Raw genomic sequence first — 14,729 nt, 5'->3', positions numbered from 1 at the left:
TATTATTATGAATGAAGGTTGTACTTAAACACTTGACCATTGATTGATTGATTTATTCATTGGATAGATCCAGTCTAAATCAACTAGTTCTGGTGGAAGATGCTATGTGGGCTTTGGGAATGTGACTACAAAAAACAAGAATAGGAAGATCAACCTAACTACACTTGTATGATTGTTAGGGATGTAAAAATGATACATAAAACAGTGCATGAACAGTTCATAAAATGTTTATGATGGCAACATGTATCATAGCGTATTTAGCTGCACAGTGGTTTGCAGTCTGCTGTGCTTAGATGTTATGGAGTAATGTAGGGTCTGTGCATTGATGATGGGTATGCTTGGTCTACCCACGCATGGCAGTGGTGTGCTCGAGCTCCGGCGAGTGAGTACATCTACTAAGGGAAGCGTGAAGTCGTGTTTTAATGTGGTAGTAGAGTACGAAGCCCTAGCGATCAGGAATATCGAGATTATTTATGGAGACGTGTGTCTTGTTATGATGTTTGGAATGTACTTTACTGGTGGAGGCTAGTGTTGGAATATGGTTCGTTGATGTGGAGATGTGTGTTAGGGGTGTGGGTGGTGGGTTTTTTGCAGCAATGATGGAGATGTGTGGGGAGGATGGATGGTATCATGGGCTGCGGCGAGGGGCGGGCGGCGGGTGGTTTAGGGTGGTTCGACGCGGTGGTCGACATATTATCCTGTTGGTTTCGCGCAGTATGTATCGTATATCGTCTTTCTATTTAATCGTCTTTCGTTTGGTGTTATGTTTCAATATGTCAATACATTGTAATTATAACTAATGAAATCTAAACAATTTTATTAAAATTAAGTCCACCACATACAGTATAAACTTGTACCTCATCTATAAAGGACGTCCCACCGGTTTTAAAAAATAAAATGTGGCCTTTGAGCACAAAAGTAAAACAAAGCAGAATAAAAGCAAATACAAACACAACAAACTATACAATGTTTTGTAGTTATAAATTTTACATATTACATTAACATTGTGGGTAATGTGAGAAATCAACACGATCAGTGTCTTCGCATAGATGAGTATCATTATTAATAACACATAAAGGAATTTGAGCAATTTGTAGTTCTCGTTTGTGTATCAAACTGATTAATAAATACCCAAGAAGTTGCTCTCAGTTTCAAAAAGGTTAGTTGCTTTAGCATACAGTAGTTATTACTTTGTCCTTCGCTACTCCTGCCATCTTGTAATGGCTTGAAACCAGTAGGGTTCTTGTTATTACCTACAGACAATTTATTACACTGTACGATGCTTTAAAACTGGAGCACTAACAAGAAACGTTAATCCATTGATCTCGACTAATGTAAATTTGTACAACGTTGTACAAGTAATGTAATGAGTGTTTTTTAAAATGTGTTTTTGTATTTTGTCTCATTTGAGTGTATTCTGGATGAATGTTGGAAGTCTGGCTTTTTATGTGTACATGCGTGTGTATTCTTCTTGAAGGTTGTAGCAGTTTGATATTGTTTTGGCACGTCTTCCTTCCTTCCTGTGTTTGAGTGGGGTCATAAATGCCACCCCACTAGCAAAAAAAAAAAAAAAAGCCATTTCCACTCACCAGCTGCTTAAAGAAATCGTAAGTTTTGCGAGATGCATTCCTCCTGGACGTAAAGAACAAGCACACAAAGAACAAAGTGTCAACATGTCTTCATACTGAATGAATGATTATGTGTGTTTGCATGCGTCTTTACCTCCACCATTATGACCTTTGCTTTGTATGCACACAATGCGCCATCCAGCCACTAAATTAATGAAATTAACTGATTGTTGACGTATTGATGACTGACTCTATATCAGGGGTGGGCAAGGTTCTTTAATCCGGCACCCTAAACATTTACATTATCAAGACTCCTGTAATATTTGTTGCATTCATTTTGATTTTTTTTTCCCCCGTAAAACTTGAATTCAAATGTATTTTTTGTTTATTTTTCATCTCATTAAATGATTGATTTAAAAAATATTCATCAGATAAACAACTATATTATATTAATATAACATTGTTTCATTAATTTCCCAGTAGTAATTAGTTTTAATTAAATTAATTATAAATTATATAATTATTAAATGAGGATAAATTATTATAATTATTTTTTAAATGTACATCATTTATGACTTGGCCCATCTGTCTGATTTAAAAATCAAATGTGGCACTTGACTACCAAGGTTTGTTGACCCCTACTCTACAGTGACAGTCTGTGGGGAGTTTTTGGCAACACAGCCAAAGTTGTACCTGATATTTTGTATCTTTATCTGCATGATTAAAATGTGAGAGAGTCACACACTGCTGGATTCACAGCACAATCATGTTGTCTGTTTGCAGCAAATACAGTGGAACCTCTAATGTTGAACACAATTCATTCTGAGACACTGGTCCACCTCCACCATAGTGTTAAAGGGTTAAATTATCACCATCCTAAAATATTTTATCTGTACTGGCAAAGTTTTTTTTAGTAACATTTTAACATTCATAACTGTTATACAAGTGTAAAACAAAGCGAACCTGCTTGCCTCTCAAGCCCAGGGCCAAATGTACGTCCTTGTCCCGGCTTTCCACTGTATCTTGCTGGAAAATTTACTGGCCCCCCATTCGGTGTCAGTCCATTTCATGCAGTCCAGCATGCATGCTTTGGCTAGCAGCATGAAATGGAAAGTTAATGTTAAAACCTAAAAAAATATATAAACCGCTCATTTTTAACTTCAATGACAAAGGTGTAAATGCAAAGGCGATTTGTATCAGTAAATCATCTCATTCATCACATTTTTAAAATTGTTTTAATTTTTAGACAACTGTAAAAACAAGTAACCACTGTATGTTGAAAGTACAAAAATAATACAACCTACTCTTTGATGTATAAATTTGGGAGGGAGAATTTCTCAAGGCGAGTGAATGTCACGCATCACCCTTTTAACATTCTTAACTAATACAAATAATACTGGTGTAAAAAGAAGTCAACCGCTGTGTAGTAAACATATCCATCCATTTCCTATAGCGCTTGTCCTAATTAGGGCGGTGGGGTGAGCTATCCTAGCTACCTTTTGGCGAGAGGCGGGGTATAATCTGGACTGGTTGCCAACCGAGTGCGGAAGTAGGAAAGGGTTTGTGGACTAGAGGGGGGTGGTAGACAATTGACAACAAGTAGCATTAAAAAATTTGGGGTATTTAATGTCTTCTTTTCGCATTTATTGATTGTTTGTTGTGTGTGTATTTGGGTGGGGGATTGTTAATTGTTGTTTAAAATTAATTATTATGGTGTTATGGTTTTATAAGTATTTATAAATTTTTTTTTTTAAAAGGTGAGAAATGGGGTGTGGATTTAAAGTTTTAATGTTTTAGGGTATGTATGAATTAATAGGGGGGAATGTTTTTTATTGTTTTATTTTATTGAGTGTTTGGGGAGATTGGGTAATGAGTGAGATATAGGTTTGTGGGGTAAAGGGGTTTAGGGATATGGTTGTATTTATATGATGGAGGAGAGAGGTGGAAGAATGGTGGGATTGGGGATGAATGGTATATATGGTAATAGGTATTGAATATGGTAGGGAGGGGGGTTTGATATGGGGATTGATAGGAATGGTGGTGGTATGGGTAGTGGGGGGTTTTTGATTGGTTATTTGGTTTTGGTGGTGGGGTTTGGTATGGGGGAGGGTGGGTTGGGGTTGGTGTGGGTTTTGGGTTTGGTTTTGTGTGGGTTGTGGGTGGTTTTTTGTGGGTTTGTTATTGATTATAGAGGGTTAGGGGAGTGATAATTGTAAAGGATTGAGAATTGGATGGGTATTGAATTTTGTTTTTTGTTTTAGGATAGGTTGGGGTTATGAAGGTTTTGGGTGTGGTGGGGAAGTATAGTAGTGGGTGTTATATTTTGGAGATTTTGGGGAAATTAATAAATTATGTTGTGTGTAAGTTTGTAATTGACATGTAAAAATTTTTTTTTAAAAAAAAAAAATGTATAAAAATTTAATTTTTGTAGGATGAAAAGGTTTTGTAAAGCCTGTTGTCTTTTGTTTTTCTTTTTTTAAAATCTCACCTAGCTTGTCAGGAAGCATCATCCTGACACGCTGTTTTGTCATTGTTGCTGCTTTAAGACTAAAAACAGCAGTTGGCAAAGTTCTTGGGGGTGGGCAGTGTAATGTTGAGCCAATAGACAGTGCTGTGGTGAGAGCAGAAAAGCCCATAAAACTAACTAACTAACAAAGGAATGCTGTAGTATCTGGTTTGTGTGCAGCCCAGTGCGCGCCATAACGACACACCGTGGTTCCCACCATTTTGTAACAGCCATCCATCCTTCCATCCATTCGATACAAATATATCAGCTTTTGTGCTTCAATAACAAAGCCAGTGTGTTGTTAAGTTGGGAAAACAATCGTCTTTTATTTCATATTTTTGGAAGGACACAAGTGAAGCGTTGCCGCATCAGGTGTTACCTAGTTGTCGTTGTCGGTTGTCAGCATGTTGCTTTGTGTTTCCTGTGCCCACATTTGCAGGACAATTGCTCCCCTCCTCCCTTCAAACCCCCACTCCCCACCCTTACCTCCCTTTTCTTTTGAATTGATCTTTCCTCTTTGAAAAAATCCTGTTCTCATTAACATGGATGGATGGTTACAGTGCTGTGAAAAAGTATTGGCCCCCTTCTCCAATTCTTACATTTTTTGCATAGTTTCCCCACTTTGTTTAAGATCATCAAACAAATGTAAATAACAGACAAATAGAACCCAAGTGAACTTAGAATGCTGTTTTTAAACGGTGATTTCCTTTATTGAGGTCAGCTGGCCCTGTGTGGAAAAAGTAATCGCCCAATAAACTGAACAACCGGTTGCGCCATGCTCAGCAGCAACAACTGAAATCAAGCCTTTTCTATACCTGGCAATGATTCTTTCACATCTCTGTGGAGATATTTTGCTCCATTCTTCCTTGCAGAATTGTTTGAATTCAGCAAACATTATTTCAAGCATGAACGGTCTTTTCAAGGTCATGTAACTGCATTTCAATCGGATTCAAGTCTGGTCATTGACGAGGCCACTCCAAAACTTTCATTTTGTTTTTTTAAGCCATTCAGAAGTTGACTTCTTGCTGATGTGTTTTGGATCGTTATCCTGCTGCAGAAGCCAAGTGTTAAATGTTTTCTTGATAACTATAGAACCCCTTTACAAACCACATCTGCCATTTCGAAGTTATTATACAGCAGATATACAGCACAGGGTTTGTTTACATTAGCATTAGTATCTACGGGCTAGCTTCGTTCCGTAAGCGATCGCCGATCACGAAAATACTTTGACAGTGAGCTGGCCATCGCTGTCAGAGCTAACTGTTCCGGACAGTTGGGTTTACACTGTGTGGCATTCTCAAGAATCAGTCTTGTATTTCTTGTTTAGTCGCTTTATTTACAGATCACCGCATTGTATTTGTTCCATATGAAGTCATGGTTCTTCTTTGTGTCATCTTCTTAATTTCTGGCAAACTGGGCAAGTTTAAGTGCATTGCTGCCACCTAAGGGTGAAGTGATGAATACCTACAACAGAGCCAAACCCAAAGAAATACAGTGGGTACGGAAAGTATTCAGACCCTCTTAAATTTGTCACGCTTTGTTATATTGCAGCCATTTGCTAAAATCAAGTTCATTTTTTCCCTCATTAATGTACACACAGCACCCCATATTGACAGAAAGAAAAACTGAAAAATCACACAGCCCCAGGGTATTCAGACCCTTTGCTCAGTATTTAGGAGAAGCACCCTTTTGCGCTAATACAGCCATGAGTCTTTTTGGGAATGATGCAACAAGTTTTTCACACCCGGATTTGGGGATCCTCTGCCATTCCTCCTTGCAGATCCTCTCCAGTTCTGTCAGGTTGGATGGTGAACGTTGGTGGACAGCCATTTTCAGGTCTCTCCAGAGATTTAATTCAGGGCTCTGACTTGGCTATTCAAGAACAGTCACGGAGTTGTTCTGAAGCCACTCCTTCGTTATTTTAGCTGTCTGCTTAGAGTCATTGTCTTGTTGGAAGGTGAACCTTCGGCCCAGTCTGAGGCCCTGAGCACTCTGGAGAAGGTTTTCGTCCAGGATAGCCCTGTACTTGGCCGCATTCATCTTTCTTTAGATTGCAACCAGTCGTCCTGTCCCCACAGCTGAAAAACACACCCACCGCATGATGCTGCCACCACTATGCTTCACTGTTGGGACTGTATTGGACAAGTGATGAGCAGTGCCTGGTTTTCTCCACACATGCCTCTTAGAATTAAGGCCACCAATTTCCATCTTGGTCTCATCAGACCAGAGAATCTTATTTCTCACCATCGTGGAGTCCTTTGGGTATTTTTTAGCAAACTCCATCCGGGCTTTCATGTGTCTTGCACTGAGGAGCGGCTTCCGTCAGGCCACTCTGCCATAAAGCCCTGACTGGTGGAGGGCTGCAGTGATGATTGACTTTCTAGAACTTTCTCCCATCTCCCGACTGCATCTCTGGAGCTCAGCCACAATGATCTTTGGGTTCTTCTTTACCTCTCTCACCAAGGCTCTTGCTCAGTTTGGCCGGACGGCCAGCTCTAGGAAAGGTTCTGCCGGTCCCAAGCGTCTTCCATTTAAGGATTATGGAGGCCACTGTGCTCTTATGTGCAGGAGAAATATTTTTGTATCCATGGCCAGATCTGTGCCTTGCCACAATTCTGTCTCTGAGCTCTTCAGGCAGTCCCTTTGACCTCATGATTCTCATTTGCTCTGACATGCACTGTGAGCTGTAAGGTCTTCTATCGACAGGTGTGTGGCTTTCCAATCAAGTCCAATAGTATAATCAAACACAGCTGGACTCCAATGAAGGTGTAGAACCATCTCAAGGATGATCAAAAGAAATGGACAGCACCCGAGTGAAATATGAGTGTCACAGCAAAGGGTCAGAATACTTATGGCTGTGTGATATTTCAGTTTTCCTTTAATAAATCATCAAACATTTCAACAATTCCGTTTTTTTGTCAACATGGGGTGCTGTGTGTACATTAATGAGGAAAAAAATAACTTAAATGATTTTAGAAAATGGCTGCAATATAACAAAGAGAAAAATTTAAGGGGGTCTGAATACTTTTTGTGCCAACTGTACATTTAAATAAATATTGAAGCCATAATATATTAACGATTACAACTGTAGAGTAAAGACTACGTTGCGCAATTGAACAGTATGCAGAATTATTTTTGTCCTATTGCATAATATACTGCAGTAACTGTCCCGCGGGAATGTTCTTGACAAAATTTCAAAAATATGAAAATTCAGACAAATTGTTCTGGATGTGAATTTCAATAGGTTGGCATCTCTGCAGTCATAGCCATAAATGCAATTTTACTAATAATTGGCATAATCATTTCTTCTTTCAGTTTTCAGCCTTGGATCTCTCATTTTCTTTTTTCTTTTTTGCTCAAGAATGTTCATTTTGGTACATTTTCTTTTTCTTTTGTTTTTGCTCAAGAATGTTCATTTTTGTAAATTTCTAATTTTGAGATCATTATATTTTGAAATACCTGCAGGGAAAAGTCATTTATTTATTTGTGATGTTTATAATTGTTAGATAAACCTTCTGCTTTTTAATGTAAATCAATTTGTTCCGGTCCAGTTTTACACATTTATAAACTTTAATAGAATAAATATCAAGTCATATCGAATATCAACAATAGGGGGAAAGAAATTGTGATATCAAATTTAGGCCACAGCACTAATAGATAAATCTGTTTATCCACAATTGTCTTACAAGTGTAAACATAAGTTAATCGCTGCTCAAATTTAAATGTAGACCCGCCAACAGGAACACAGTGGAATTTGAATGCTTTGAATGTGAGTCCGCTTACTTCATGTAACTTCCTGTATGTACTGTATACTTCTTCCTTTCTCAATTTCTTCTGCTGCTCCCATATTGAAATAAGGGTCGCAAGAAGAAGAAGCTAAATGAGCTCAGATAGTCCTTTGCCTCTCACTGAACTGACCATTGTATGGTACATGTGGCGTTTACTATTTCTTTAATAGTAGTTAGTATACTGTATGTCAAAAGCATGATTTTTTTTGTTTTGTTTTTTTTAAAACAATGTAAGGAATTCCTCTGGTTTCAACAGATGGCTATTAGCAAGCAAAATATTGTCTTTGTTCACACATGCCTTATCCTAAGAAAACAAACATGTTGGAAATGTGATCTTTACACATTTGAGCAATTGTGCGTGTGTGTGTGTGTGTGTGTGTGTGTGTGAGTGAGAGAGAGAGAGATATGCATGCATGTGTATGCATTCTTGCTAGTATTTATTTACCTTGCCTGCTTTCAAAGTGCTTGAATCACAGCAGCTGCTGTAGCCATTCTCTTGCTATTAACAAAGCTGCACTGCATATGCAACAATTTGATCACACCAACTAGAAATGGCAGTTCTCACAGAAATTGAGTGTCAATGTTGAGAAATAATGGACACTAAAGAAAAAATGAGGGATTTCATATGTGAATTTTATTACATCAAGTCAACCATATAACAATCCGCAGGTACTATGCTAATTGTCCCTCTTGTGACTGCAGTATAGGGATGACATCAAAGCAGTCTGATTGGACACTATTTGGCCTTGGTTTCATTGGAACGAACAAAATCTCCCAAACATTTGAGAAAATGTGTTATGGACTGATGAAAGCAAGGTTGAACATTTTGGTGGTAATTCCAAAAGGTATGTCTGCCTCAAGTACAACACTGCAGTGGAGCACGGTGGTAGCAGCATCATGCTTTGGGGCTGTGTTTCTTCAGCAGAAACTCGAGCTAAACAAGGTGGAGGGAACTATGAACAGTTCCAAATAGCAGTCTGTTAGGACAAAATCTTTAGGCTTCTGCTAGAAAGCAAAGGAATGTCAGGAAAAAGCCTACTAGAACACCTGAACGTTATTTGGGGTTAATCAGAGGCACGTTAAATGGTGGCAGGTGTGTGGTGACTTCTATTTAACATGTTTGACTGTGATTCGTTAATTCTGAAGACACTCACATCCCAAGTCATAAAATTGCGTGCAACCACATTATCTTAGTTGTTTATTTTTACTTTGGAAAGATAAAAAAAACAAATTTCCAACTGAGTTGTACAGTTTGTCGGTCACTTATCTGGTGTCTTTTTTTTATATATATCACAAAAACCTGGCATTTCAATGGCGGTCTGTAGAATTGTTATGTCCACTGTATGTTTATGTTACTTTCGTGTTTATGCTAAAGTAAATTAAAGTTAAAGTAAGATAACTTGGCAAAAGTTAATAATAGACGAGAACATGACCCTTCCGGGATTTGAATTTCTTTTTATTTATTTATTTATTTATTTTTATCAGATCAGGAAGATCATCAAATAAGCTGGATCTTTGTCTAAGCCGCAGGTGTTTAAGTGTGTGTGTGTCAGAACTTTATAGTCATAGTTATACAGTTATAGTCAGAACCTTCTGTAACTTTTAATAACTTCTCAGGGTTTCAGCTTGTTGTCATGCTTGGTTATGAGTGAACCCTCCGAGTCAGAAACAGGAAACGTCCTTGTTTTCATTGTGATAGGCTTGTTTTTAGGAAAGAAGCAGCATTGTGTTGGTGGTAGGGGAGGTAGAGATAAGATTTTGGCCTATTCTTCCTACATTGGTCAGAAAACTTAAGAAGTGACATCTCGTTATTTGTACGGCACACAGTTCTGAACAGTAACGCTAGCACAGATGCCAGCGCTAACGGAACTATATTAGCACTACTACAGTAACAACAAAATATTATTCCCCTTATGACAAGGCAACAAAACATCAACATGATTGTGAGGCTACGCTAAAGCTACTACGTTTAGGTTAGTCAAAGTTGCTATCTCTAAGGGAGACACCCTGTGGAGAACACTCATTTCGGCCACTTGTATCCGCAGTTTTGTTCTTTCGGTCACGACCCACATCTCGCGACCATAGGTGAGGGTAGTAACATACATTTAGATCGACCAGTAAATCAGGAGCTTTGCCTTTTGGGCAGCACCTTCTTCACCACAACAGACTGATACAGAGCCCACATCACTGCAGACGCTGCGCCGATCGGCCTGTCGATCCCCCGCTCCATTCTTCCCTAACTCGTGAACAAGACCCCAAGATATTTGATGGATGGGCAGCCAGTTCATAGACCCATCTATTTGTATTCAACCAATTAAAGTAATTTTTTCATAATTCGACACAGCCTATATGTGAACCAATGCGAACACCAACATAAGGGAGCTCCCAATAGTATTATGCGCAACAAAAGCCGCTATATGAATACTCTTCAGAATCAGAATCATCTTTATTTGCCAAGTATGTCCAAAAAACACACAAGGAATTTGTCTCCGGTAGTTGGAGCCGCTCTAGTACAACAACAGACAGTCAATTGACAGAGAACACTTTGGAGACATAAAGACATTGACAAAAAACAGTCACTGAGCAAAAAAGGGTTAATAGTTATCTGGTAATCGTCACTCTATTGCTGACCAGTGTGCATGATTTCGAGGCCAAGCTAAAGGTACAACATATAAATGTTGCTTAAAAGCCCCTGTGTGGTCCAAACTTTTATTTCACGTATGCCTGCAATCTGGCCTCGCATCCACCCAACCCCCTCCATTGAGCCAAGTCATATTTGCTGTTTGTTTGACCCCGGCAGGGCACAAACGCCGGCTGATCCTTCATCGGAGGACAAAGCTTATGTTTGCAGTGACATCATAAAATGCCTGGGCTTGGAAAACAATGGCTAATGAATTCCGTGAGACTTGAGCACAGTTAGTCGGTCAGACAGACAGACAGACAGCGACACCTGAAACTTCCAGTGTGGTGGAAAGTTTCCAATAAGGATCCACACCTTGTTCAAACACACTCCCCAAAATGAGAGGAGCTTTCTGGTCAGATGAGATCCAATTACTGCTGTGCTTTTTAGATTTTAAATACTGGCTATTTGTCACAGTATTTTTTCCAGGGATAACGACAGTATGATGATACAGCATTGTGAGCCCATCGAAAACCAACCTTTGACACGTTGTGAAGGTTTTACAATAGGACTTAAATTTTAGAAAGCAGATAGATAAATAAACAAACAGTGGACCTTTTAATATTTGCAGCACCAGGACCCATCAAGAATTGATCCATAAAATAAAAATGTTTGATATTGATATTATTTTATGGTACTGAATCAATCCCATGTCCAACGAAATTTATTTTGAGCATCTGATTTTTTTTTTTTAATTACATAGTGGAAGCAGGTATGTCATTCATAAGACTGTTTATTGTTCTGACTTTATTGTAACCTGTTTTTTTTTTGTTTTTTTTAATTTAATAATTTTTTTTTTCAATGGCTTCTAAAGCTCCTGCTTTGTTGCAGATCAAATTGACCAATCATTAAATGGTTACATATTGTTGTGCACAGCAGCAACATATGTAGGCCATTACAACCCTTCCCTCCTCCCCATGGTATATTAAGTATATTGAGGTAATAAACTAAGTTTCGCTTGTATCTTTGGAAGACCTAAATGTTTTTAGGTCAATGTGATCTGCTACTACTACTAATGTTTACTCACAAAAAAGAATAATATATAATTTAAAGAACAGAACAAAGAACAGGCCACTATCCTTTTGTTATTTCATGAGATTTGTTTTTCTTGATTTTTAAACTTTAAATCAGATTGATTTGACCCACAGCATAACAGGAGTATTAAAGTACATATCGATGTATGATATGTAGGGAGGTATGGTAAACAAATGGAAGTTGCCTGGTTGGACAGTGTGGTCGGATACAACCTTGCATTTGTAGTCCACTGAAAAATATGTAATTTTGAGGATTTTGCTACTGTAATGCATTGCTCCACCCCTCATACTTATGTGACGGTGCAGTCCGGACTGGAGCTTCTTTACCTAATGGGGGCGGGGTGGGGTTAAGGGGTGGTACTTGTTGTTTTTCAAGGCTGCCTGGAATGTTTCAGACATCTCTTTTATTAGCATTTGTGATTCTACCCCCAGCTATGAATCTGCTGGTGGCCTGATAATCGGCCTCAGATTGCATCAGTTTGCAAACTTGATGAATTGCTCCTAATCGTAGTTTCACACAAGCCAGTGAGTGCACGGTGGGGGTGGCAGGCGGGGTCTATAGTGTAGGTGCAGGAAGCAGTCTTTCTTAGGTGTGACATTTGTGAATGTTCTATTTGAGCAGTACGAATGTGAGAGGCCTTCATTACACATGCATCCCACCCATACACTCATACCGGCTGGTGGATTAGCATCGTCTTTGTTAGGCTAATTGCATCCTTGTGGGGGAGGTGAGCCTGTGTATGGCTGTACATTCATTTATGGGTGGGAGGCTTCAAATGGAAATGAGTGATTTATTTATTTATTTATTTTTTTTTGGGGGGGGGGGGGGGGGGGGGGTATGGGCTAAATGCGATTATTTGTGGGCAAAAAATAGCTCATCTTACCTGCACTCTTTTGTCAGGATTTGACCCACAACGCACAGCCTGGGGCCACGTCCTGTGTCACATCTCCACTCCATATAATTAATTAGTTGATGTATGTGATACACTATTTCTCAAGTGACAATGACCAAATTGCAGACAGATTTCATCTCTTAATTGTGCCCCGAGTAACCCGACTCCTGTCAGGGAATGTTCTCAATCATGCCGATTGTTTCTGCTCACATACAGTTCCTCCCAGGAAGATAAGTGTGGTCTGGCCTCAGAGATAAGAGCACGACCCTAAGAGCCGGGATGAGACGTTCACTGTCGACACGTGTGCTCGTGATAAATTCAAGTTGATCCGCAGCAGTCGACCATGGTCTGGTCGTGAGGTGGTGTGGCTAAATGTGTGAGCATCTTGGAGGATGTTAGTCACCTCATTTCGTTGAGCTGTGCTCTGAAAGACAGGCAGTTGCTTTGAGGGTTATTTCCAGTAGATTTCCCACTATTAGGAAAAGGGATGGGTCTGTCTGGGTCATCAGTTCTCTTGTAGTAGAACACAGCACAAGGATTGGTTTTGTGCCAGAAATTCCATGCTACACTGGTAATACATAGCAAATGCTAGAGACCGCCAACAATTCACAATTCACAAAACCAGCAGACATTCCAACAGCTTCTTCCCTCTTACTACTAACTTCTTCAACAGTTCAACAATTTTTGTCACCTTTGCATATTTCTGTTGTAACATTATTACAGCTCTCATTGTTGTAGCTTTGTCACTCTGCGTTATTTGCATGTTGTTGATCACTACTTGCCACCTACGTGCTTGAGGATTCTCGACACCATTTGCACAATTGTCATGATATCAGCATTTCCACATTCCAGGGTAGCCTTACATTGTTCAATGACCTAAATGTATATTTTGTCTCTCACTCCCGGAAACACATTCCTTGTCTGTTTTCTACATACTTGACCAATAAAGATGATTCTGATGCCCTTATGTCTCCTAGTGGCTTCTCTTCCTCTTCACCCCTTGTTGAGGCTACTGTGGAATTATTTTGCTGCGTCACAAGAAGTGAAACGTGCCGAAGGTTAATCAATTTATGTGCACTGAACAGAGCTTGGGAAGCACGTTGGACTAGAACATCTGCCTCACAGTTGAGAGGTGCTAGGTTCGGACATTGACTCAGGCCCACCTGCATGTTCGCCCTTGTGTTTGCGTGGGTGTTCTCCAGGTACTCCGGCTTCCTCCTACATTCTAAAATCACGTTAGGTTAATTGAAGAATTTAAATTGCCCATAGATGGATATGGTTCAAAACGTGGCCAACGATTGGCTGGCAACCAGTCCAGGGTGAACCTGGCCTCTCACCCCAAGTCACCTGGGATAGGCTCCAGCTCACCCGTGACCCTAATGAGGACAAGCTCTGTAGAAAACGGATGGATGAACTGAGCTCTCGGAGAATATCTGTTTTTTAGTTTCGTGCAACTTTAGAGGCAATTTTGTTTTGGACACTTTGGTTGGATTTGTAATTGTTCTTAGTCATCCATTCCAAGAATAAAAAGCTGTACATATTCGTCTTGAACAAGTTTTAATCTTCGAGCAAAATAATACATAACTACAAATTACCATTCCCTCACGAATTGTGTGAATCCTGAGAGACGCTTTTGACATGCCAAAGGAATGAATGATAAAGAAATGAATCGGGGACCATAAGGCTGATTAATGCACCACAACGTATCCTAGCAGTATTTCCCACTAAACCACGGTGCTAACAATTGTCCTCCAATCACTAGAAGGTGTAGTTCCCTCACAAATGCAAAAAAAAAAAACTTGTTTCTAAACATTTTATTAACAATGGTAAAACTTTTACAACAATGACCTTTTCCCTGTCACAATCTCACTAGTGTTTTAGTTGTTAACGTTTGTCCTGCTCACAATAGCATGTGAGAGTGCTGACTCATCCTAGCGCGCCTCCTGATGGGGCGCTAATCCTCCACTAGTGTGCCGTTGTTGCAGCAGAGCTATTGGACTGCTGCTTGGTTTGGTATAATAACTAACCCCCCTCAGAACCTCCCCCTCCCAAAGTCAACCCCCCTCCAACCACCACCACCTCCTCATCCTCCTTATCCTCCTCTGCTGTGCTTGAAATTGCTTAAATTACCCTGCTGGCGTGGGCGTGGCTACAAACATTCAAAAGATTTGATCATTATCACAACAGTATGACAGTGCACAACATGATCATGAATCAATTTCCATTTTTTTAAATGTAAGTAGCTATTTATCAGTCTATC

Source organism: Phyllopteryx taeniolatus, chromosome 1, assembly GCF_024500385.1.
Source record: "Phyllopteryx taeniolatus isolate TA_2022b chromosome 1, UOR_Ptae_1.2, whole genome shotgun sequence".
In the NCBI taxonomy this organism is placed as follows: domain Eukaryota; kingdom Metazoa; phylum Chordata; class Actinopteri; order Syngnathiformes; family Syngnathidae; genus Phyllopteryx; species Phyllopteryx taeniolatus.
The sequence above is the reverse complement of the archived record's forward strand: the minus strand, read 5'-3'. Positions refer to the sequence as shown.